Source organism: Protopterus annectens, chromosome 1.part1 (genome assembly GCF_019279795.1).
Source record: "Protopterus annectens isolate FY-2018-M chromosome 1.part1, PAN1.0, whole genome shotgun sequence".
Lineage (NCBI taxonomy): Eukaryota > Metazoa > Chordata > Ceratodontiformes > Protopteridae > Protopterus > Protopterus annectens.
In genome coordinates this window covers 695,830,190-695,858,095 of record NC_056726.1, presented here as the reverse complement: position 1 = coordinate 695,858,095, position 27,906 = coordinate 695,830,190, and positions in this window count along the sequence as shown.

The window sequence follows — 27,906 nt, the reverse complement described above, 5'->3', positions numbered from 1 at the left end:
TTTAGGTTAAGTTTCAGGTTGCAGGTTTTTTTTTTTTTTGTTCAGGAACAGCGATTTTTTTCCCCTGGAAAAAAATCACTGTTCTTTGTGTTTGCTATTTTAGTGTTTTGGATATTAGGGTTCGATATTACATCGTTTGAACTTTTTGAAGTTTGACGATGTAATATAGACCCTACCTTCACATATACTACTAGGCTACCTGTTTGCATTGCTGAGCACTGCACCACACTGTGCAAACATGCTTAAACACATCTATAAATAATTAATTCATTACATCTGGTTTCTATTTTTTGATGTCTGGCAGGTGTCAGCCATGTACGCATGAGCTCCACTCAGCTCTGCTGCATTCCATGCCATGCTGCACAAGTGTAAATTAAAAAAAAGTTAATTATGGTAATTAATTACATCCAGTTTCTATTTTTAGATCTCTGCCATGTGTCAGCTGTCTATATGTGAGCACAGCTTGGCATTGCTGCACTCCGCTCTGCGCCATGCAGACATGCAGTAAAAAAAAATAATAATTAAAAAAAAACTAACACATCATAAAAATGACATATTGGTACAGTTGACACACTTCACAGCATTACAACAGTGGCAGAGAGCATTACAGGGAGCCTCATACTCATCTGCAGCCACGAGTATCTGCTACACCTCTACCTACATTGATTTAATATCCATGTTCCTTGGCAGCACACCATCATTAATATGCATGGCACATTGCAGAGGGGAGGACCATGGCCGTGTACACAGATACATTATGTGTAGGCTCTACACTGGGCAAACACAGATTTTATTAAATCCTGGGGGTTGTCATTCTCATTTTTTCATTTTCCTATGTTATGTGCTGATGTATTACAAAATTGAATAAGACATGATTTTAATTAAAAACAAATAAGTTAAAGTAATTATATTTCACTGCCTTTACACTTAAACTATCAAACTACTGAATAAATGTGCAGAATGGGCCCACTAGGATGTGGGTGTAAAGAGAAAATGCCCAGTATCCCCCCTGCCTTTTCCATTGCAGACTATTGGCCATGTTTCCCAAATTTTCAGACATGAGCCCTACCAGTGACCATTGGTAAAATGCTGCCTGTGAAGTAGGGTTGTTGTGGTTCTTTGATCCACATAACTGCACACAATAAATATAGAAAACAGCAAACAAAATAAAATCTAAATATAAATGGATATAAATATAATAAATATAAATGAAGTTTGACTTTAAGATCATATAACAAATATGTACTCCTACCTTGGGCTATGGACCCACACCAATCATACCAAAAATGGGCTCTAAACCTAACTACTGAGAAGGCATTTCAATTCAAAAACCCTTTCTTTTTTTCATGGCAGATACTGCCATCAGCTAGGTCATCCTGGCACAAAGATTAGCAGTTACTTCAGCATTCTAATCAAGTACACCACATAAATATACAAAATATACAAAACTTGTGGCAGTTATAGCTGAGTAGACTTTATCGAAGATGAATGGCAACAGTCATACACCAACAGATACCAGTATCTTCATATGAGTAAATAACCTGTCAAGTGTTTTTACAATTAAATAGAATTCTCTACCAGAAGAGAACAGTTTAATACAATTTGAAAAAACTTATATAAATCAACAAGGTACAGTCTTGCACAAGAAATATAAAGTGTTTCAATAGGTGGCTAATAAAAGAACACGGGCTTGCCAGCTAGCTGTTTTCTTACTAACTGCTGCTTAAAAATATGTCCTGTCTACCACAGTCAAAGAAGTACAAAATATGGCAGGAAAAATAACAATGAGCTTTAATGTTTCAGAAAGGCATATAGTCCTGATGCAAGCACATTCAACTAGAATGAATAAAAGCTGAGAAAAAATGTTTTCTGTGATTTGTGTTTCCAGAAAGAGTGTCATTCTACATAAAACCTGGAAGGGTGTTGAAAGTGAGTCAACAGTGAGAGATATACAGTCAGCATATGTCTTTCAAACCAATTTCTTTTTAAATAATTTAGAGCCCATGGCACATTCTTTGCCAGTCAAACTGTGATGTTTAACTGTTAATCAATGTATGACAGCCACAACTGCCAACAGAATGTGAGGTGTAGGGGTTACAATCCTCTGAGCTACATCACTGTACCCCAATAAATATTGAAAAAAATAGCAACCAAACTAAATAAAATATAAATTTGTGAAAATAAATTACTATAAATAAGTCAAGTCTGTCTGATCACCTTTTAGCAAATTTGCACTGCTGCCTTGAGCTATAAGCCCAATCTAATCATCCCCAAATATCCTTCCGCTGAACAATCACAAGACATTGTTATAAGTCTTGACTTTGTGGGCCATTTCTGGTTTCACTCTGAATTCAATGCATAACGGCAAGCTGATTAACTACTGCAGCCTCAGTACAGCAATTCATTTACATTTCCTCAGTAGATTTTTGTCAGCAGCCAGATCAGTCAGCCTGGCACAAAAAGTATCACAATTTGCTATACAAGTTTTAGAAAATAAATCACATGAAATATAAATACTGATGTTATCTCTAGCTGACAGACTTTACCAGAGGTGGATGCCTATAGTTCTATGCCAACAGATATGTATCACCCTTACATAAATAAATAAATAACCAAGTATAAGTTTTTGTACTTACATTAATATAACTTCTCTGTCATAAATTTAAAATGACTGCATTCATAACTGTATTTTCCCTCAGTTATGTGCTATGTATATTTATGCACATTTTTTGTCTAAAACTGTGCTGCAGTAAATGGACTGTGCTGTATAATGGGTCATAGTTGAAAGTGGTACTAGGACCATTTCACCTATCTGGCTAACAAAGATTAAATAAATAAATACAGACATATATACATACATACATACATACATGCATATATCTTTAAGCTTTTTAAATTTAGATTGGTGTGTGTTAATCATACAGCAAGTGTCAAAAGTTAATATTGGCAAATATTAAGAACACTGGCAATCTCTTAACAATGAAGTAGACTGTTAACCACAACAATGGACTGACAGTACCTTAAGGAAGGTAGTGCAGAATGTCTGGCACCAACACAATGACATACATGTACACACCACATGACTTCCTAACATAAATAAATAAATAACCCACATACAGCAAACAATCACTACATAAAAATAGCCATTACATAAATAAATCATGAATGCACGATCATATTATCAAGCATGATGGGACCACACTAAAAATTTTATTAAAATGGAACATTTCTGTGCTAAGCCTTGAACCTTTAATACCACCTTCCAAAGACAGCGCAGAGCACCACCACACCTCAGCACTCTTTGTATGATTAACTTTAGATCAAACTAACTTGCTTTGGTATCAAGTTAGGCAGCCATATATATCCAGTGTGGTGCTCATGAATCACATTCCATTTATGTGACTGCAGTTCAATAACTCTGCAAAGCAACTGCCCTTATCTAGTAGCTATATAATTTATTTATTATTTATTTTATTTTAGATTTGTTGACTGGGATAGTCCGACTGGATTTATGTCCATTTTCAGTGGAAGCCCGGGAAGAAAAGCTCCAAGATAGTCAGAGTCAAAAATATAACAATGAAAACATAATTACAGGTAAGCTATTTACAGAGGATACATGAAAAAACATGAGATAGACAAGTTCACATGTATTGTTATCCCTGGTTTAAGTCAGGGGAATAAATTGACAGTAGGCCGAAATAAATATATTACATACATTCGTGATGAGGGTCATCCAGGCTTGTTACAGTGACAAAGCCAGTTTAGTGCCAATTGTTGTATGAGTTTGGTTTTAAATTGGCATAGGAAGGAGAGCGAAGTAATGTCAGCTGGAGGGAGATTCCAAACTCTACCTGTAGAGTTTGCAAAGAGGGCATCCCCAGTTGTATTGTTAATTTTGATTGTCTGAATTAATAATTTGTTTGAGGATTTAAGCATTCTCTGATTGTTATGGGAGGTGATAATATTCCTTAGGGATGGTGTATTATCTGGATTATAGAGAATTCTTTTAGCTATAATCAGAAGGTTGTATTGGATTAGACTGGGAAGTTCTAGACACCCAAGCTGTTTGAGGTTAATGCAGTGGTGTGTTCTAAATGGCAGGCCAGTGGCAAACCTGGCAAAAACCTGGCAATGTGATTGTAACAGGTTGACAATCTATTTAGTACCAACTTGTTTAGATTAGAGAAAAGGGGAGATGCATATAGAAGTGTTGAAATTAGGTGGGTGCGGGCTATGTCAAGCCTGGCTGGAGGGGTTAGAAAGACTTTTATTCTATACAGTGATCCTAATTTTTTATTGATGTTCTTGATTAATTGATTGACATGCAAGTCAAATTTTAGGTTATTATCAATAATGACTCCTAGAAGTTTTGTGGAGGGGTCGCAGGAGATAACAGTGCCATCCTTCACATTAATATTGAAGGTAAAAGTAGCAGACCTTTGTGTAGGTAAAAAAACAGCATTTTGTTTTTTTGGGGGGATTTAATAACAGGTGACATTCAGAGAGCCAGTTCTCTATGGTATTAAAGGTGGACTGGGTAGCTGACCTCAATTCTGAAGGAGATGTAGCAAAGTAAATCAGGGTGGAGTCATCAGAGTATTGGATACAGCTGATGTTTGGGATGGCAGTGTATAGGTCGTTAATAAAGATGGAAAACAGCAGAAGCCCTAATACTGAGCCTTGCGGCACTCCAAGGGTGTTTGGTAAAAGGTTAGAGAGCTTGTTCTGCCAGCAAACAGCCTGCTAACTCCCATTGAAGTAGGATTTAAACCATAAAAGGGCATTGGAGTCTAGATAGAAGGTTTTCAGTGTGTGTAACAAAAGTTGGTGATCTACCATATCGAATGCCTTGGAGAGATCCAAGAAGAAGGCAGAAGAGATATAATTGTTGTTACAGTTGTTGTTTATGGTATTGGTGAAAGCCAGGAGGGCCAAGGTTGTGTTGTGGTGTGGTCAGAAGCCATGTTGAGTATCGGCCATGAGGTGATTTTGGATTAGGTGGTGCATGAATTGTTTGTGTACACATTTTTCCATTATTTTTGCAAGTGGGAAAAGTATAGCTATTGGTCTATAATTGAAGAAATCCATGGAGGATCCTCCTTTATGTAATGGGATTACATAGGTTGTTTTCCATATGGTGGGAATTGTTGTCTCTGTTATGGTCTGATTAATTAGAATCGATATAGGATGGGCAATGGAATCAGCTGATTTTTGGAGGTACTCGGTGGGGAGTTGGTCAATGGCGAGTGTGGTGGGTTTTATTTTTTTGAAGAAAGAGCTGATGAGTGATGTGGGCACTCGTTGGAAGCTAAATGAGAGTTGTTTTTGAGGGGTAGCATTATCAGGGCCAGGGGAGCTAGGAGGTAGTTGGCTAGCTAAGGTTTGAATTGTTTCAGTAAAGAAATGGTTAATGCAGTCTGAGACATCCTCAGGAGATTTATCAATGGTAGCAGTGGGGATAGGGGTGGATGTTTTACCAGGGTGAAGTAGATTATTCAGACCTGCCCAGAACTTCTGAGGATTGTTCTGGTTAACTGTCTGTAAATTATAGTAGTATTATTTTTTGTCTGTTAGAATGGATTTTTTAGTTTCATTCCTAGCTTGCCTGTATTTAACATGATCATGGGGGTCTTTAGTGGAGCGCCATAGGGCCCATAATTTGTTTCTGCTATTGATTTTTTTGTCTGGTCTCTTTAGTTAGCCATGGTGCAGTTTTCTCTTTTGCTTTGAGCAGACAGGAGCATGCAGATCTAGGATTCTGAGAAATGTATTGTTAAAATATGCAACTGCCTCCAGTGGGGGGGGGGGGGGTTAGCATCGACCAGTTACAGGAGATAACCATTCATGACTAAGTAGCTTCTCTCTGGCAATGCATAATGAATATTTAAAGAAACACAGTTCCTAAAAATTATATTTCTTCTTTATCATTAACAAATCTAAGTATACAATAGATAAAATAACTAATTTAATACTGTTGCTATTATTATGCATGAAGTTAGTTTACTGATGCTGTTTGTAAGTAAGTCACCTCAAAAACTGCAATGTGACTTGCAAAACTATAGAGAAGACATAAGAACAAACAGGTATGGTAAATGCAATTAAGCTGAAAATAGTGGTGGCTATTCTGTACTCAAATGAGTGAAATTTTAGTGAGTAGCTTTTTATTATGTACATTTTTCATTGCATTTGGTACAAATCACATATATTTCTATTGCTTGAACCAGATTTGGGTTGTATTGTTTTTCATTTTTTAAACCTACCATGCGGCCATGGAATTAGTATTTTTATGTAATAATGGTATGGTGGGCTAGCCCTCTGCATTACCTTTCATGAATTAGAAACATTGGCAAAATATGTTTTTCATAGTGCTATGATTCAGTTTAACTAAGGGTCAGAAAGGGAAAAAAAAGGCCTTGTTCCATGGTGAAGAAAGGTGAAGCCCGAAATATTCCATCTAACTCACAATAATACCAGCATCTATTGAAAAGAAAGGTACCTGAAATGCAGCAGATGAACTGGTATGTGTGATTGGTAGACTGTCAAGTGGTGTTAGCATGGTAGTCTTAATGGAGCTTCATGAGACAAGTTCAGCACACAAGGCATTGCAGGCCTTTACATCTGTGACTGTGCATGTCAGCTTCCAAGGGATGGAGAGACCTTGCTCTTAAAAATTAAAAGAAAAAAATGGTTGCCTGGATGAAGAATATGAGCTGCTGCCCGCAAATTTGATATTTGATTACAGCAGGATATAGAATACATATAGTGTGTGTGTGTGTGTGTGTGTGTGTGTGTGTGTGTGTGTGTGTGTGTGTGTGTGTGTGTGTGTGGATAAATGATGTACAGTACAAGGAATGTGATAAGAAAAGCAGATTAACAAATCTGTTAGTACATGACCCTCTGATATTTTACAATTTGTAGAGAACTGGCCGAAGCATGAATACATTTTGTGGCATTGTTAAACGAAAGCTGAAAGAAGAGTCAGGGGGTTGATTAGTGTCGATGAGTGGTGGACCACACTTCTAAAACAGGCATCACATGAGAAAATGTAGCAAGATAAGCTTAATAGTCCACAGTAAAATGCATCAGCAACAGCATTTAGGCATCATAGTTCTTTTGTACAAGTAGTGAGACCTCATCTAAGGCAGAGTTTGTATTTCTAGAGACGCCTGTTTCTGCAAGGTACAGAAGCAGAACACAAGCTGTGCAAAGGGCAATGAAAAATTATAATGGTTTTGTACTGAGACATCCTGGGAAAAACCAATGAGTTTAAATCCTTACATCCTTCTAAGTTGGGAACTGCTGATTGAGAGCTCAGTGTCTGTTATTCTAAAAGTGTATTAGTTCTGGTTTAAGCACTTGGGCTTCAGGCCAGTTATTTTACGTTAAGAAGGATTGCGGTCTGCACTCTTGTGGGAGGAGAGGCTGGACTCTGCCCTTCTGAGCAGGGAATTTCTGGTTAGAGGCTTATAGTGCCTGCATATTCTAACTGTTTCTTACTGAAATTGGTACACCTTGTTTGCTGTAGCATAGACTAGATCCAGGCCTGCTGAATCTAGCTTTATTTGTATGCTTGTTGTTTCTTTATTTCCCTGAAATGCTAATTCCACCTAAAACGTGGCCTTTTAGCACTTCTGTGGATCCCTAGTGATATCTGCATTGCTTACTTTACTTATTTCCTTGTTTCACTTGAAAGAAAGTTACTGTTTGTCGTTTTTGCATTTAAGTTACCTGTAACACATTGCATTTAAGTTACCTGGCACTTGCTCACTAAAGCAATTATATAAGTCAGCTCTAAAAAATTAAAAGCACTACACCCTCACAAACTCCCCTTGAGTACCTTGTTCCCCATTGGCCCTTTTTTCAATTATAAAGGAATTCCCAATACTATTCTAGCATGTCCAAAGGTCAGTTGTCAATCTCCTCTCTGGTCCAGCTGGTGAATCTGGGAATCTTGAGGCAATGTTACAACTGCCTCATGTACACAGACAACCCTCTCCTCCTCCCAACAAATTCCAACACATGTGAGAGATGCAACCATATAGCCAAACTGGAGGCTAAGCTCTCTCAAATCAGTACTGGCGTAACCAGTCAGGAGGAGAAGGAAACCACACTCACTACAATTCCAGTCTCACATAGACCTACCACGACAACAAACCAAACACATAAACACACAAAAACATACTCGGAGGCTCTAAATAAAAATCTGCCTAAGCAGCAGAGACCTCCAAAGCAGACACCCAAGCAACCGCTACCCCAAAACAAAACACGTGCAACACATAGCTCACAAAGCCAGTGTGCCGAACAGTCACAGCCCTTAAGGCTAAACAACACACCTGATACACTTGTAATAGGTGACTCTATCGCCAGGCACACTGATGTCCCGCTCACCAGGCTGAACAAGGAGAAGGTCACGGTGAGCTGCCTGTCGGGCGCTAGGATCCGCCACATAACACAAGCACTCAGGTCACTCCAAGGCAAGTACAAATATGACTCAGTCATTGTCCATGCTGGTGTGAATGACCTGAGACGTACCTCCCTGGACTACATGAAAAGAGACATAGAGGAGCTCTCTGAGCATGTAGCCCAGGCCGGTATGACCCTGACCTTGAGTAGCATCTTACCCTCACCAAGAATAATGCCACAATATGAAGACAAGATGATCAATTTCAACAATTGGCTTAAGTGTTGGCGTCATTCAAAGGGGATCCAATGCCTGTCAGCCTGGGATGACATACTCGACAAGCCACGATGCTTCGCTAGGGACGGCTTGCACCTGTCACCCCTGGGCTTTCGGATATTGGCAAAGGCTCTTGCTACCCCATAGTGCCTTTTTTAGGCAAGGCTCAAAAGACAAACCCACCTCCATAGGTATCACAAGGGATAAGAAACTAAGAGTAATGCTACTCAATGCCAGAAGTCTAAACCTCAAGATGCACGCACTCGAAACTCTCCTTAGCATGGAGAACATCGATATCTGTGCAGTAACAGAAACCTGGTTCAAGGCTCCAGAGAGCACCCCAGCACTACCAGGTTATACCTCATACCATGCTTTTCGACCCCAAAACTTGGACCGAACCACAAAAGGAGGGGGGGGTATCAATATTCGTCAAAGATACCCACACCTCCAGGTTGGTGGCACAGCACGAAGCATCAGAGACTATCCATGTGCAACTAACTGTGGGTAAAACTGCCTTCCAGTTTATAGCCTGCTACAGACCACCCTCCCAAACACAGGAACCCCACTTGGCCTTCCTGAGAATACTGGAAAATATGAAGGTCTCTCCAAACACCATTATATTGGGCGACTTCAACTACCCAAACATAGACTGGGAGCATTAATCTAGCTCCAACACCCTAGCCCAAAGGTTCCTAGAATTTATAAACTCAAATGCTATGTTACAACTTGTTACCACTCCCACAAGAGGGGAAAACATACTGGACCTGATCATCACCAACATGGGGACACTATGCTCCAGACCAGAAGTGTATCCCTCACTGGTAAGATCAGACCATAAACTAATCTCACTGGATATTCACATCCCGACCCCACCCCCTGCCCAGAAAACCACAGTGAAAAACTTCTCTAAAGCAAATTTCACACGCCTCAAAACCGAGGCGAAATCCTTCAAAGCCCCCGGGCCTGTGGAGAATACGGCCCAGACCGCAGAATCCTTTATAAACGCATTCTATGAACACCTTCAGGAATGCATGGATCATGCAATCCCAAATAAAACCAAGACCCAATCCTCCAAAGGCAGACTGGTGGACCCCAGCCATAAACAAACTATACAATAGAAGGAGGAAGCTACTACATGATAGAGCAAAATCCCAAAAAGGGAAGGCATCTCTGATCAGTATTAGCAAAAAACTACGAGCACTCATAAAATCGTCTAAGGCCAGCTTCGAGAGAAAAATTGCACAGGACACTAAGGATAATCACAAGGCTTTCTTTAGTTATGTTAGGAACCTGGGTGGGAATTCCCAGATATGCTCAGAATTAGTCCAAAATGACAAAAAATACACCGAGCCCACAGACATTGCCAACATCCTAGCTGACAGGTTCAGTGCAAACTTCTCGCCCTCTCCCCACCAAAGGGCAAATATCTATCCCAACAGAGTGCTGCCCCCCTGACATCTCAGATGCTCAGGTAAGAGCCGCCCTGTCCAAAGCAAAAACACAGCATCAATGGGACCAGATGGTGTCCCGGGCTGTGTCCTACATGAACTCCAAGAAGAGCTAAACCCAAACATAAAACTACTGTTCAATCTTAGCCTTACTACAGGATATGTACCCAAAGAGTGGCGTACAGCAACAGTGGTCCCTCTCCACAAAGGTGGTGCCTCAACAGATCCTGGAAACTATCGCCCATAAGCCTGACTAGCTTGGTCTGCAAAGCTATGGAAAGGATCATCATGGACCTCATAAATAAAGATATTGGGGACCTACAGACACTGGATCCTACCCAGTTTGGCTTTGTTAAGGGCAGATCCTGCCTCTTAAACCTGGTCGATTTCTTTGAAACAGTCACCAAGGCCATTGACGAGGGAAGGTGGTCCACACAGCCTACCTGGACCTCGCAAAAGCCTTCGATACAATACCCCACTCGGGCATTATAGATAAGCTCACCAGCTTAAATATAAACCCCTATGTCACTAGATGGGTTGCAAACTGGCTCAAGGACAGAACCCACATGGTTAGAATTGCTGGAGCCATGTCAGACTCCAAAACAGTTACAAGTGGCATCCCACAAGGCTCAGTCCTGGGACCTCTCTTGTTCGGTATATATTTCTCGGAGGTACAGGCCAACATGGAAGGACTGTGGCTGACCAAGTTCGCAGATGACTGCAAACTGGGCGCCATAATCAACTCTCCAGCCGACACAAGCATCCTCCAAAAGGGCCTCATAGAAACAGACAACTGGTGCCAGAGCCATGGCCTCAAGCTAAACGCCAAAAGTGTATAGTCATCCCCTTTGGCAAAACAAAGTGCCCACAAATTACCACATAGGTGGTAATCCATTAAGTACAGAAGAAGTCATTAGGGACTTGGGGACCCAAGTTGATAGCAATCTCTCATTTGACAACCACGTGGCCAAAGTGGTTAGAAAAACATTTTATATAGCCCACCTAATCATGAAGGGATTCACATCTAGATCAGGGAGGTCATCGCACCTCTTTACTCATCCCTCATCAAGCTCATAATTGAGTACAATCCCCTTTTGGGATGTACCTTACCAGACACCTGCAGCAACTGGAAAGACCCCAAAAGTACCTCACCAAGAGCATCAAAGGGCTCAAACAGATGCCATATGCTGCCCGGTTAAAGAAACTCCAGCTCTACTCAGTGGCATACCGCCTGCTCAGAGGCGATCTGTGCCTGACGTATAAAGCCATGTCCAACCCGGAATTAATGGACATGCTGCACCTCAGAAAATCCAAATCCCATCGAGCTACGCTCGAGAGACTTGAACCTCAGCACTGAAATAAATAGGACATGCTGGAGGGACAGATTCATAACCCAGAGGCTCCCTTCACTCTGGAATAAAATCCCAGTCCAGGTTAGGCAGAGTCCCACATTGACTCTCTTCAAGAGGAATCTTGATGAGTGGATGGGAGATCGTAGGTTTACCCCGGCTATCACTTCTGTGTCACTGTTAGACAGAGGCACAGTATACTAACCTCAAAAAAAGGCATAGCAAAATTAATTTAAAATGGGTGGCGAAAGCCAAACACACTCTGGCTAGGCTTATAAATGCCCTAGGGCAGATAGCCTAGTATGAACCTATGAACCTATGAACCTAAATGCATGCTTAAATGTGAGATGTTGAAAAGTATGTTGAGAGTCTTATCTTGAAGAGTTTTACTCCACTCCTGAGGTGAATTTCTTGACATCCATTTCTCAGATTTATAGCAATTTAGTTATGATCAGCATCTCGATCATAATCCTCTGTGTTTTTCCAAACAGGTTATGCTTTTGTGCCTTTTTAACAGCCAAAGTGCAACATGGATGTATATAGTACTTTACATAGACTTTTCTTAAGGATTTTTGCTTTTGGCATGAATAGTGTTCGCTTCTCATGTTTTCAATATTTAGAATGTTTCACTGCAATCAGACATACTGCTTTTAAAAGTATGGAACACACCAGCCGTAATGCACAGTAGTGTTTTTTAAGGTCTGCTTTGATGGACTAAATGCCCCACAAGGAGCAGTGACAGTTCAGTATCTGTAAACTCAAAGATACTGTGTTTAACAGAATAAAGTTTCAAATAGCGACTGGTATCCATTCTTCCAACCGGTAAGACAGCACCACCAGTATGAGTCACTGGCTGTCTTGTACAAGTAATATATAATATGTTTAAAACATGTTACTTGGATAAACAATGAGTGGAAGTCCATGGTGGAAAAATGAAAATGTGCTTAGGTCACTGGCTTCTAAAAATTAATAAAATAATACATAATTTTAATGAAATAGGACATACAGCATAAACTAAATAAAATAAGAGGTTATTTCAGATTAGTGCTATGATCTGTCAACAAGTTGCTTCCTTTACTCTAGAGTTTGAATCCATTTGCCTTTTACATTACTTTGAGCAAGTCACTTAACTAGACAGTGCTCTGGGGCAATTGGGAAATTATGTTAGCAACTGAGTGATATCCAGGACTGCATGCCTAGCAACTACCTATGAAACCTTAAAGAAACATTGAAAAGGATATCCCCAAACTGCAATGTAAAGCTAAGACAGCTATTTGGTAAACCTGAGTTTCCTGACAAAAACTCAGAAGTAAACAGTTTGTAAAACAGATCACTGCAGTCTCAGACAGTCTTATGAACAGTCATTCCATTCTGGGAATGCATTATGTACACCTGCAGACTTCCTTTTTTTTCTTTCTCTCTTCCATATAGATTGCCTAATTGCGTACACATGTATATAAGCAATGCAACAAACTAATTGAGGTTACATAACAACCTGGAACTCTTCCATGTACACATTACTGGTAATATGATATTTACTTTAGCTTGGTGTCTACACATTTCTACTCTATCAATGTATATGTGCCAACTTTCACTTGCAAGACAGGAGGTGGGTCAAATTTTACCTTTCTTCATTCTGCTGTCAAGATGTTAATGAAAATAATTTAAAAGAATACAATAACAATGAGTGACATGAGCTGTCTTCCAAATGTGGTGTGTAAAATATTATGAGTATTACAAAACTACCTAGAGAAATGTAATACATTCACAACTTTCCTTGTGTGTCTTTGACACCAAACACTTGTATGGATTAAGTGAGTGTTTTTGAATTTTAAGGATTTCATTATTTCTTCACCTGTGGGCAAACAATGTACGACAGCTGTTCAAATGAGACAAATACTACATCTGTCATTCAGAGCGTATTAAAATGTGAATGAAACCGATATTGACAGCATGAGTGGTTTCTCTATGATGGAGCCCCAAGGGTTGGAAACCTCTTTTTGAACAGTGATGCAGCATAGAAACCTGAGCCCAAAGGTAATCATCCCATTAACATGTACATTTAAATGACACTAGACTGTATGATCTGTATTGCCCATCTGTTCCATCTCTTGTCAAAAGATGAACTGACTAAAGTAGCCTGTTTAGGAATTTATTACATCTCAATGAACTTTTATCATGCAAATATGGCTATATGATAGCACTACCGGGGGACTAGAATACTCATCTTCTAATGGTTTCATCATTTTCTTTTGTAATTACACTGAGTTCAGGTTCTTAAATTGCCATATTTCTATTTAGTCTACTTTCCGTAATCTATTCACTGAGGTGAACAGACACAGAGGTTTATTTATATCATATTTGAGAATTCATTGTAATTGCTAGCCCTACAACACATATGCTACAAAATATACACAAGTCTAATCTTTATCTTAATTACGTTATATTAACATTAAGTCTAAGAAAAAAATATTATAATTCCCTGCAACATTAATTAGTTGTTTACTGCTATCATGTGAAATGATGGAAAAAAGAAAAAGAAACTATGGTTCCCAATAAGAATTCCAGTTTTGTGATAGTGAAGGTAGAAGAGAAGGAATGTTAATTGAGCAGAATTCACCAGACTTCTGCATTCCCTAAACATATAACATTCATATGCTGTACACTGAAAGAAATTAATACAAATAAATGCTTTAGTATATGAATGTTTGTATATGTTTCTTATATGTATCTTGGTTTATGTATGCATCCATGAATGCATTTATTTATTTGCTTATTACTGATTTATTGTCTCCACCAGACCACGTCATGTGAGGTATACCCCTACAATTTGTACATTCCATCTGAAGGTGCAGTTTATCCACCAGACCAGGGCCACACTCAGACTCTCAGATGGGTAGGTGAGTATGAGCAGGATGAAACTTAATAATCCATGGATTAAAGGAATATATCACTTGGTTTGAGCGGCGCCATCATTCCCAGTGGGTTTATTTCTTTTCTTCCCTAAATTATGCTGCTCTGCAGCAACCTAGCCTGCAAGACTTCTGCAGTACTGGCCATGAGTGCCTCTCCATGCTCATTCTGCACCTAAGCCATCCACAGAATATGGTGTTTCATGGATGCTTTTCTGAATTGTTTATGTATCTTTTCTGCAACACCTAGCTTCTGGTGGATGTCAGTATACCAATAGAATGGACTGACTTTGATCCCTGAGGATAGGCAGACTGAAATTGGCTGGTTACTCCCACACTCCTTCAGCACCCAGTTCCCTTTGTGTCTCATTTGGGCCAGAGTTAGTGAACTGTTTTATTTTTTTTTATTACTTGCTTGCCAACTGGGATAGTGAACTGATCACAGCAAGTGATTTCAGTCATTGCCCAAGGCAAGGACTGCAACAAAATACACTCACTATGATTACATAAGGTATAACTATATCAGTAAGTTACCTTATATGCATAAACTGCAATACAGATACTTAAGAGTATATACATACCACGTATAAAATGTCACTGAAAAATACTATGTATGAAATGTCATGGAAAAATAACAACTTATGTTTGCATAGTCGAATAGTTACACTAATCAAGTCACCAGGTGAGCTAAAATCAGAGATAATAAATAAAGGTTATGAAGTGCAATACATTAATAAAGCATGCATATAAAAGCAATGGCTGGTACAACTCACATTAATAAAACTCAAATGATTTACATAGCTTGAAGAAGTACATAATGGACCGAAAGAAACAAAACTATAAATTAGTGGAATGAATTTAACAAAATAAGTAAAATATAAAAATGTTGGCCTGCAGCCTGGGGGTACAAATATTGTTGGAGTGACTCCAGCTGTACCTTTTAAGAATGATAGTAGTTGTGTTATCCGGAAGATTTCAAGGTCAGGTGCATTCTTGTGATGAGAGCAATCTGACCCTAAGATAGCAGGCTTGATACTCAGTAGCTACAATTAGCTAAATTTAATTTGTTATGCCCATCTATCTATACATGCATCCAGAGCTGGGTAGAGAGCAGATTTCCCTATCAAAGGAAAAAGTATTTAGTTCATCTTTTGAGAATTCAAGGCATTTCCAGGCAAGCAAAGACATTTAATCCATCTAGCATGTATTACATCTGCACCACAGCCTCCTTCTGGTAGGTCTTACATTCACTATCCACTCTGGGAGGTCTCCAGTTTGAATTCTAACTTTGCATGCAATCTCAGCTGACTTGTAACAACCTGTAAAAACAGTGTCTTCATTCTGAAATCATTTCAACTATTCAAGCTCCTTGCTTTATCACAAATAAACTTTGTTTATGCATCTTGGATCCATAATATCATTCTTCCAGTCTCTGCCAGAGCTCATGACAATGGATAAAAATGGTAACACTGACTGATTGGTCAATTGAGAGCTTCATCTGATGACTCACTGCTTGCTACATCACCACAGTCTGGTGCATACCAGCAGAACTACCATCTCTTCAACCATCTTTCAATTAATCTTGTGTTCCTCACTACCGAACGATACTTAATCACCTTCACATGCAATAGTTTCTCCCTCTCTCACTTACCAAAATCAATCATCTCTTTTGAAGGAGGGAACGTTAACATCTATTTGTGTGTGCTGATTTTTAAGCAGATTGCAGCACACTTAGCACTAAATTGTTCCATTGTATATAGATACCACTGTCACTTGAGGTGAAAAGGACAGCATCATTTATTAATACCAAAGGGGCAACTTTTATGTACCCTCAACTAAATTCTATCCAGATGTTGTCTGTGCCTCAATAGCTTATCCATGAAATTTATAGAAGGCATGCCCCTAGTAAGGCTCTGTGTTCAGCTTGAATGCATCCTACTTATTTCTAAGAATGCAGCCATAAGTCTTGCTTTTCGAATACAGGGAAGAATGGCATAAGTCAGTGGTCTTGTGACCCCATCCTATAGCAGCACCTCATATATGACTTCCTGGGGTGCGTAATCACATCAGTTTTAAGCACTGATAAAATACACTTAAAACAGCATTGGCAATTACCATGATGCTTCAGTTTTTATGCAATGACACATTTAATCCATTGTGGCATGAAGAGAAGAGAACATACACTGTTCTTGGATCAAGTCTCCATTCCAGTACTCTGGCATGGCTTTCCATGTGAAAATAAGGAGTGTGATCTCTCAGTAACTGAAACATACTTTTCTTTCTGTTATTGAAACTGTAGATCACTACCCCAATACTACAATTCAAAGGTACTTTAAATGGCTCCCTATTGAAATGCTGGCACTGGAAATGCCAAGATCCGAAAAGCTGAAAAAAGATATTGAAAACCAAAGAAGAGCAAATAAAAACTGATCTTCTCCTTAAAATTGTTTTTTTCAAGGGAGGCAAGCCCTTGCACACACCTCTGAACATATACGTACCATCCCCGAGATTGCCATACTTCAGAGAAATGGGAATATTCTGAGAAATGTCATCTTAGACAATATATGTATGTCCATTTTTTCATCCATTCAGTCTCTGTTTTTTTTTTTTCAAGTGGTTACCCTATGAACTTCTCTATAGCATTGAAAAGGGGGTATTAACCATATTTGACTAACAGTCTATTGCCTTCAGCATTTCTGGCTGAATTTCATTCTCTCCCACATCCTGCCACCAAGAAACTGTTTAATTGCTGCAATGGTGTCATCTACAGAAATGGATCTAGTTCCATCAGCTGCTTCTAAAAATGCTTCCTCAGCAGTGGACATATCCACTAGCTAAAAAAAATGTTCCTCAAAGTATGCTTTCCTCCTAACAACAACAACATTAACAACATTCACAGAAAAAAGTCAACATTTCTTTACCCTTGCTGAGCACTGCTTGTACTTTCTCTCTATCTTCCCAAATTTAAAGTGGATGACACCTCTACTGGATGGAAAAATAAGGAAGAAAAAGATATAAAGAGCATTTTGGTTCAAGCCAAGCCCCCATCTCCTTGCATAACTATACTCACTTAATAGTCACACTACCATGGAGTAAAGAGAAAATATTACGCACATTGTAGAATGCTGAAATGCAAACAGAAACTGCATTGGCTAACATTTTCTATAGTTCATGGAAAGCTTCTTTCTTTATTCTAAAAGTTTTCTGTCTTTTGGACTTCACAATTGTTTTCTTAGCATTACTGCCATGACAAAGACAATCAACATTGTTACCATTTCCTCTTTATGCCACCTGAAATATCAAGGTGCCAAACACCATCTCATCAAACTCTATGTCTCTGACATGAATTTTTAATGATTTAAAATGCAATAAAAAGTTTTTTTTAAAAAAAGAACAACCATGTTGTGAATTCTTCCCTAGTACTTCCAAATGAGGTAATAGCTATCTAACTAAGCAGTCTTTCCATGTCAACATAGTCAACATATCCAACTCCAGCTGTCAGCAGGAACAGGCAGACTTGTTGTGCTACAATGCTCTATGCTTGAACCTTTACTTTTATGTTATATTCATTAATGTATTTGGTATTATACTACCCATTAATTGTGTTCTCTTGCATACTGATGTTATGGTTATATTGACTTCTAAAAAAACTCCCTTTATTATTAACACTGTGTTATCCAACAACCACATAAAGACCTAAGCCTGGTTTGAAACATTGAGACCGACCCTTTTTTTCAGCAAAACTGAAGCTCTAATCTTAGACACAAACATCCTTTCACTTATGCTCCCCATTCTTGATTTATCTCTTCTTCATGGGAATAAAGGAGCATTCTCACAGTACATTAGTTCAAATACCTAGACTCCTGATTTGACCCCCCCATATAATCTACTAATTTCTAGTAGACTCAGTAACCTCTAACTCAAGGCACATCTGGATGCCTACCACAACCTAGCCCACAGGCCACAGCTTAACCCTCAAAGACAAACCCACCATAATAAAGAGTGTTCTAATCCCATTATTAGAACAAATCTTAGTGCTGATTACTGCATACTCTCTTTTCATGTGCACTAGGCTACAAATAATGGACAATAATGTATAAAGGGCTGTAATCCAAGCCCCAGACCTGACTCAAGCACATCTGCACTATAATAAGTAAGGCAACGATGCTACACACTGTTGGGGTGTGGGTAATATTGCCTGTTAATCCTTAATCTTTAATTATTTTTCGGAGTCACTTTCCAACCCTTAGGCCTTATCTCAAAACCAAGTCATTCATCCACGGCTATGTCATCCATATCCAATCTTTTCACCCTGCCACCCAATAATTTTTTCCTTCTGGGGACAGAGTTTGAATCACACTTCCACAGGTTATTAGGAGTGTATGCTCATTTCAGCAGGTTAAAACTGGGCTGACCAGCTATTACCCAAATGAACCCCATGTGCATTTCTGTCAGATACTGTATCATTGTGTGTTAATGAAAAATATCTTTACTCTTGAGCACATGCAAAGCCTAGGCTATACTTGCGTGCGATATTCCACATACTTGCTGAATAACATGTCAACTTATTTTCATTGTTTTTAACTTTGTGTACCTGTATGCATTGTTTCTGAATTCTTGTGCAATTAAGTCATAGCTAAAAGGAGCAGCTTGATCAAATATTCTTACCTCAAATAAATAAATAAACAAACAAAATAAGCAATGAAACACATATATTAATTTGTTTTTGTCTTGTCTGCAAACACAGATAAATGGAGATCAAATTAACTCATCCTGCATTCTTTGAAACCCTACATATAATTTGTTCCAAAACAGCCATTACCCTACATTACCTTTTCTTTCTTCCTTTAGTTTTGAAATGCAGTCAGTATTTTGCCTCTTGGGAATGTTGTCAACCTTCTTTGAAAATATTTCAACCCATTAATGCGTATACCAGTGTAAGAACAAAACAGTTTTATTTAAATTGTGATCATACAAAGTGTGTATAAAGTTCCTTTAACACCAAAGCACTCCATGTTCTGACCAGGTAAGCCCACTAAACGCAAGTTACTTCTTGTCAGTGGAAACCTGAGGGTACTACCTGGTTAAGTCAGAGTCACACATTAGGCAAATGGAGAATGTGGAACTTAGAGATAGAATGTTATTCATTAGGAGTATAGCATAGCCTTAATCTTTTGGGTGAAACTGCCAGTCTAGAAACATTAATTGTCTTAAATAGGGGTCCCGTGCTCTTTAATGTTGATATTCTGATTAGGGATCACACTTTTTACATTCTGCCATTTACAGAAAAATAAGCAACACCCCCTGCATAACAAAATCACCTTGCTTTAGCTTTCTTTAGGTAACCCACACCCCTTTTAATAATCCTCCAGGTAAACCATTTTCAAATATCATATATGGTGACTACATGCAGCAAATGTACAAATATGCAAAAATAGCATGTGTACATAAGCAGCAGGCATTAAACAAAACCAATCTATACTTAGCAGTCAACCATTAAAAAATAAAGCGTAGCCACAGTGGGCCACGTAGCATAATTATATTTGTTAGTCACTGATAAACAGTTGAATAATCATGACTGCAAGCATCAGTCTAACTATAAATAAATGAAAAGATGTCAGGTTCACAATTTCTAAATCCACTGTAAACATTAGTATCAAACAGTAAGAAAAACATGAGTGTCCATCACAGACACTAGGTTTCAGTTATAGTGTTGCTTTGCAACAAGAGTCTGTACGATAGTTGTTCCACATGGCTTATAATGTGGTACTATGACAGGCCTTTGCACCCCATTATAGTAGCCAGTCCTTCAGAGCTACATTCATTCTAGTGCTGATATTTAATATCCTTCTATGCCACAGTGGTCTATTCACATAAACACCAGCATGTGTGACTAGCAAGCTCTACATGTCAGTACTCCAACATGACAGTCAGGCCCATGGAGCTCCTTTAGTTTCAGCCTTTTCATACCACATAATTTTTTTTTCTCATACATTCCCCTGGATTCAGCAAGCACTGCATGGAGTGCAGGAATAGTGCAAGAGATGCTGCATGCAATATGGCTGAAGAGGGATCCAGGAATGAGATTACTGGATGTGCACGAGAGCTCCTACACTATTCCTGCATGGACACCACTGCTATATGCTAATTACCTCATTTGCTGGTGAAAACCATGCAAATGAGGTGAGTTAGTGATCCAGTAAGCAGGCAGGCTTCTGTGCAAGAATAGTGTAACCTGCAGAAATGTATTTGGTTACTAATGGAATACATTTCTGCAAATTACAAAACGGAAGCATGACAGCTCAACAGAAAGCATGTATTCAATGTAATATGCATGCCAATGGCCAAATATATGGTCATTGGCATGGAAAATAGTTGCAATTTTATAAAAAAAAGTTTTTTGGGAGGGTGATCTCGGCTGTTTAAGCATAGGGCAGTGGTGTGCAAATGGGATCAGCACAAAATTAAGAAAAAAAGGAGGAAATAAGCTTTTATACCCAAATCAGCATTTTGCCATAATAGTCAATGGCATGCATAAGACAACAATACCAGGAAATGATGGTTGCAAAGGGGGAGGGCTCACTGTGAGTGTGGTAACTATGAATTAGCATTCTGGTTTATGTAAATGAGGGGACTGATACTGAATCACAGATTTCCTCTCAGTGTTAGCTTGCACCCAACCGTGTAGGTGCAGCAACACCATTGTATAAGTCTAAGAGGTGCATGAAATCATAAGGGGAGTGTCATGCATGCTGTAAGCTTCTTGGAGCTGTGTGGCCTGTGTTTGCCCTTAGCTAAGCAAAGCTAAGGAAGGGGGTGTGTATGAGGTTGCCTAGCAGTGTTTACATTGCCTAAATGGGTGTGCTTGCTGCGCACCAGGTTTAAAAAAAAAAAAAAAAAAAAAACAGGAAGTAGCAGCTCTGTACACATCTGAGCGCTGGGTATGTGTGGCCAGCCTCGGGCTTAAACTGAAAGGTAATGGGAAGGAAAAATAGCAGTAGGAAGGCCCTCAAGGAGAACTAGCATAGCTGGCAGGTGAAATGTATTAGAATCAGCCAATTACACAGGCAGCAGCCCAGCACACTACTATAAACTATGCAAAGTTTTGTCTAAAAAAGCTGTTCACAGTTTAGTATAAATACCAAGGTGCACTCCAAACCTAGTCCAACTACACTTAGGATTAATTACATGGACTAGCTGTCTCTAATTATTGTCCATGCATGGTATTTATGTATAGGTTTGCCTGGATGCTGTATTAGAACTGTGATTAGTGACAACATTCCTCAGAGGCTTCCAGCCAGTAAGAGGTGCTCATTAGAACATAAGACTGCTAACATATGTGCACGAAATGAATGTGCTGAGTTTTTGAAGCTGTATTCCTATGTATACTGCCTTATCTGAGTACATTATGGTAAAGGTAATATAAAGTGAGTGTATATACTGCATGCGTTGACTATTAAACATTTCTATTCTCCTAGTAACCAACCCTTCCTCGCTACCTCCCTGCCGGACACTTTTCCCTACAGCTAGCATGCGATCAGTTGTTACATCTTAAGGACCCCCTACAGCAGCCACGGACACCTAATTAATGGGACACTAGGATGAAAGAGCCTCAAACTCCTAGTGAAAGTGCTTTGTGACTGTGTAAGACAAAGCCTATATTTTATTCTTACTACTACTACTACCTAATTACTGTCAGCCTGCCTAATTTGTAAAGTCTGCCCTTATCTCGTCCCAACATAACCCCAAACAATTCTGGTCCTCAATAAACTCCATCCTCCACCCAGGTAAAGTAAGTACCTCTACTCCTAACATTACTCACTCCTCCAAAAATATTGCTACCTCTTTCAACACACATTTCACACAAACCATACTATCACTAGCTAGACAACACAACCCTCCCCCCTCAAACTGACACCTTCAACTTCAACTAGCAATCTCCCCACTAGCTTCTTGTTCTCTCCTGTTTCTGCCTCCAGAATAAAAAAATAAACTGTTAACTAAACTTAAACCCACCAAATAAGCAGCAGACAACCTCCCAAGTGAATACTACAACTCACAGCTGATGCTCTAGCCTACCCAGTAATCCATCTTGATTAACAGATGTCTATCAGAAAGTTACATTCCCACACTTTGGAAAGTATCACACATAATTTCCCTCCACAAAGGCGGTCCCTCCACAGAGCTAAGCAATTACTGCCCTATAGCTATTCTCTCTCCACTCTCCAAAATGCTAGAGAGATGCATCCATTCTCAGGTCTCAGATCACCTCCTTGCTAACAACCTCCTCTCCAACACCCAACATGGTTTCCGACCAAACCATAGCACCACTACTACCTTACTCTCTTTCATTAGCACTATCCTAAAACATAGAAATGCTGGTTACCTTTCCTCAGCTACTTTCCTAGACCTATCTAAAGCTTTTATCATGGTACCACACAAACAACTCATCTCTCTTCTCAATAACCTATCCTTCTCGCAATCAGTCGCCAACTGGTTTCAAAGTTACCTGTCTGACCGCCAACAATCCGTTGTATGGCAGGATGATTTATCCCCTCAACTACCTGTCTCCATAGGGGTTCCCCAAGGGTCCATCCTTGGACCCCTGCTCTTCTCTATTTTCACCAATAATCTATCCTCTACCACCACACATGGCACACTCATACAATATGCAGATGACTCAACCATCATCTGCTCAGCCCACTCCCTACCCGAACTGCAAAAACTCACACAGGATGCCTTTTCCTCTGTTGAAACTTGGTTGTCCGATGCCCAATTAATACTCAACCCAAACAAACCTAAATTACTAATCTTCCAACCCACCAAACTTACCCAGAACCTCTTTCACTTTAACATCACAGCTAAAGACAACACCACTATCCATCCTACAGATCACACCAAATTGCTAGGAGTAGAAATAGACAATAAACTGAACTTTGACATTCACATATCCATGACCATTAAAAAATCAACAAAAAAACTAGGAGCATTATATAGAAATCAGCAACTACCTATCAAAGCAGCAAAGATCTCAGTAGCAAATTCTCACCTTACCTCCACCTTACTTTATGCCTCTACAGTATATACAAACCTAAGACAATGCAATCTAAATAAGCTTGAAACCTGCTACAACAAAATTGCTACATTCACCACAGGGGCATCCTACCATAGTCACCACTGTCTCTCACTGGCAGAACTGGGCAGGCTAGAGCTCCCTAACCTCCTTCAGTGGTACCAACTTGCACTCGCCCACAAACTAGTAAACCATCCACTAAAAATCCCATCCCTTCAGAATCTACTCCAACCCTATCTTACCACCAGACCACCAAGATCCAGCAACAAAAACCTCCTACAGGTCACAAGAGACAATAACTCTGCTGGGGAAGCATTATTCTCCTGTGCTATAGCCAAATTATGAAATTCCCTCCCATCCCCAATTACCTCTGTAACATATTGCACCCACTTCAAAACTTTACTAAAAGCGCACCTAAAAACTTGCAAAATATGCCCTTGCAACTCTCCCTCTAATAGCACCGACTCCACCCACTACCACTCTCTCCACTAGCTACCTTGATTAATAGCAAGCTCAGTTGCTCATTAACCTACTAAGCTACTTACCATACAGTAAGAACTTCTTTTTGCAACAATTGATAATGTCTGTTATCACCGCACAAACAACATTGTTTCAGTTGTCTACTGATTAATTATGTTCTACATCTGTAACTATGTTCAACACCTGTCACTATGTTTTAAACTTGTATTTATGTTCAATAGCTATTTTACAACTTTGTTTTAATCTTGTATTATGTTCTACAGCTGTAACAATGTCTATACTTTTTTAAATTACATGTTTCTCAAATTGTATAATGTCTGTAACATTTGAATGTGGAGCTTTTCTCCCCGGGCCTCTGCTGAAAATGGACCTGCGTCCATTCGGACTCTCCCAGTCAACAAATGTAAATAAATAAATAAATAAATAAAAACACCTTTCAGTCTGTTTTTTCCACAAACTCTACACCACTGGTGCACATAGACAGGGAAATTTTACCTGACAAAACTAAAAAAATGTTAGGGAATACTATCGCTCTCATACATCAATATGTTGAAGAGGTTGAGGGTGGTGAGGATGTGAATGCTGATGACCATCCCAAAGTGAGGAGGAGAAGAAGAGTGTACAGACCCAGGGCACCCTTCCAGGGGCTACATGAGCTGGAGATAGTAGAGAGCTATAGGGTGGACAGGGACATTCTACAGCAAATTGTTCAACTATGCCATCCCCGCCTCACACACCAAACCAACAGAGGGGTACCCATCCCAATGGATACCAAGGTATGTGTAGGCTTAAGAATACTAGCCACAGGTACCTTCCAGAGGCTAACTGGGGATGTCATGGAGAACTCACAGGCATCATCATCCAGGGTACTTCACCAGTTCCTGGAGGCCGTGTCAGCACATGCCAGTGAGCACATATATTTCCTCAACACCCGTGAGGAGTTGATGAGCAATATGCATCTCTTCTACCAAATAGCAGAATACCCTGAGGTAGTGGGTGCTATAGACTGCAAGCACATATACATCAAAGAACCACCCGGTGAGCAGGGTAGGGTCTACATAAATCGTAAGGGCTTCCCCTCCATCAACTGCCAGGTCATGTTCAATGGCCAGGACATTATCTTGAATTTGTGTGATAGCAGACCTGGAAGCTATCACAACTCCCACATCTGGCATATGACACAGCTGTACCAGTCATTTAACAGTGGGGACATCCCATATGACCACCTAGTGGAGGATGCTGGCTAAGCACTGGAGCCATGGCTGATGACACCCCTCAGAAATGCACACACACTTAAACAAGAACTCCATAATGAGGCACATGCACAAACCAGAATCATAACAGACCTCGTGTTTGGGATTCTCAAGTCACGGTTCCACTGCCTGTATATATCCGGTGGAGCCTTGCAGTACTCAATAGTTACAAGTACACAAAAGTTCATAGTATGTGCCATGCTAGACAATATGTTCCTGCGGAAACACTGCAGCAGTAACAGTATGGGGCAAGGCCACACAGCCCCCCGCCATTGCCAAGGCCAGCACAGGCACGGAGTGACTTGGAGGAGGAGCTACCTGAGCTTGCCTATGTAGGCAGAAGGAGGCATGTCCAGTATGCCCAGACCTTGGCAAAGAGGCAGCGCATAGCACATACACTGACATGGTAGGTACCCAGGGAATGACATCTCTCGCTAACCCGGGCATACAGTATAAGGGATGCCAAACATGACACTACCTGCGCTTTACCATGTATAGGGAGTGTACTATGTGCTTCTGACATAGTTAGCCCTCCAGCACCGTCCTCAATACTGGCCCAGCCACAAGGTAAGTCACTCTTCCTATCAATTACTGAATGGAGTAGTATGTTCAGATAGTTGTATCAATGGTATGGATGTGAGAATGCAAGGGAATCGGGTGGCAGAATGGGATGGCAGAAGATACTGGACACCTATATGGGCAGCATGAAATCCATAACAAATACTAGTGTTAACATACTAGGCACTCTTAGACAAGGTGACAAATTCCACTGCAGTACATGTGGTGTGTCCATAGGGCACACACATGTATGTCAGTGAGACTCACATACTCACCACCAGCCTCAACCAGCAGAATAGGTGTAGATGACCATAAAGAAAGGCTGGGCTAAGACCTCCAATTAATGGCAATGGTGAACAGCCCCCTCCAGACCCACACAGACAGACTATAACAGGTCTGGCAGTTGTATGTTAGTTTTGAAGGGTAAGAAGTCTGAAACTGAAATGTAGGTCAATAAAACCTAATATCTGTACTCTACTGATATGCCTCCAGTCTGCATGATAGGTCAGAATACAATATGAAATGGAAGCCAACAGAGTGCCTGAAATACCAATACAGTCATAGCAAATGTTTAAAGTCATCAGGCACCCCCCCCCCACAATCCTATGTAGAAATGCAGTAACATGTAAGTGTGAGGAGCAGTATTAGTGGAGCACAGATTACCCAAGCTGGCCCAATCTACAGGATAGATTGTTGCATGTGTACAATATGCAGGGGTCTGTGTGTTAGTTTGTCATGTGTTCAATATTGTCTGGAAGTGGTTAGCATGTAGGTATATAGGGTTGTGTCTCAGTGGCCTATAGGCAGTACTGTGGTTGACAGGGCCATGTTCCGACAACTGCAGTGCCAACCACAATGCCTCTCAGCAATGCTCATGTCAGCAGTTGTCCATACTCACTATCCATATGTCAATATCTGTCATTGTCTGAAAGATGGACATGCCATGAATGTGAGCCCATACATACACACAGTACACAGGTGGAAGTACCCTAGACAGAGTACATAAAATATAACTGTCAACTGCACACAATTTTGGAATTGTACATTCAGGTTAGCACCACATCCATTGGCTGTGTAGTATGGAATACTGATGTAGTCTGGCCAGTAACTGGCAGACCACAAAAGGCCTATGTCCCTGCACAAGGCAGCATAAGAAGAATGTCCCAGGTATATCTGTGAGTCATATGCAAGTAGCTTCCATATCACACATGCACTCAGCTCACCCTATCATAAGCCACAGATTTATCACAGGTCATATCCTTGCTGTTGGGAATGAGTATGGTATGACCCCATTTATGTATGGGAATACCCACAGAATGCAGCATACTGAAGAGGTGTCCTATGCAGGTGTGTCCCTAGCTGTAAGCAGCACCCTGCCTGCATCCAGACCAATGGATCAATATGGACAGGAACTATTGCCATTAATGCCTTGCACACTTACCCTGTCACCCCAGGGGATTCCACTGGCTCACAGCCTGGGAATGTAGGAGTGACAGAATGCACTGGCCTGCTACAGATGGCTTGCATTACTACCAAATGTCCTACAGTCCTCTGTCAAAGGCTTGTGCCTTACCCATAGTCCCAATGAATGGTATCTTATCGGGTCCCAACTAACAACCTAACACATTCAACAGACAACAAATGCAAGGCCATGTTGACAAATCTCATTAGTATGCCCCCCCCCCATGTCCTACTGCATGAACTGTGGACCAGTCCATAAATACCGAAGGGATGAAGAGACAACTATAGGGATACTTCTCAGATATTGTATGCATAATGTTAGGAAGAGGATATAATAACAGAGTGGGGGGGTGTAGAAGCATGGGCGTCATGGAGTATGTGAAGTCTGAAACTCTGATGTGTGCCAGTACTACCCCTGCCTGCAAACTCAGTAATAACTGGCTACAAACCTGCTCGTAAACCACAATGTGAAGGGGAACTAACCAGATATATGAGCCCTGCCTCTGGGTAACCTGGGTGAATCTCTACAGCTGAGATGTATGGCCACAGCAGGATATGGCCATTCTCTTAAGCCAATATATGTACAAGCAGAGGATCATCAGTCACCATAGTACCAAGTTGCTGGACCATTTGCACAGACCCATCAGCAAATGTCTGCAGGTACACTTCCAGAATGGCAGGAGTGTGCAAGAATG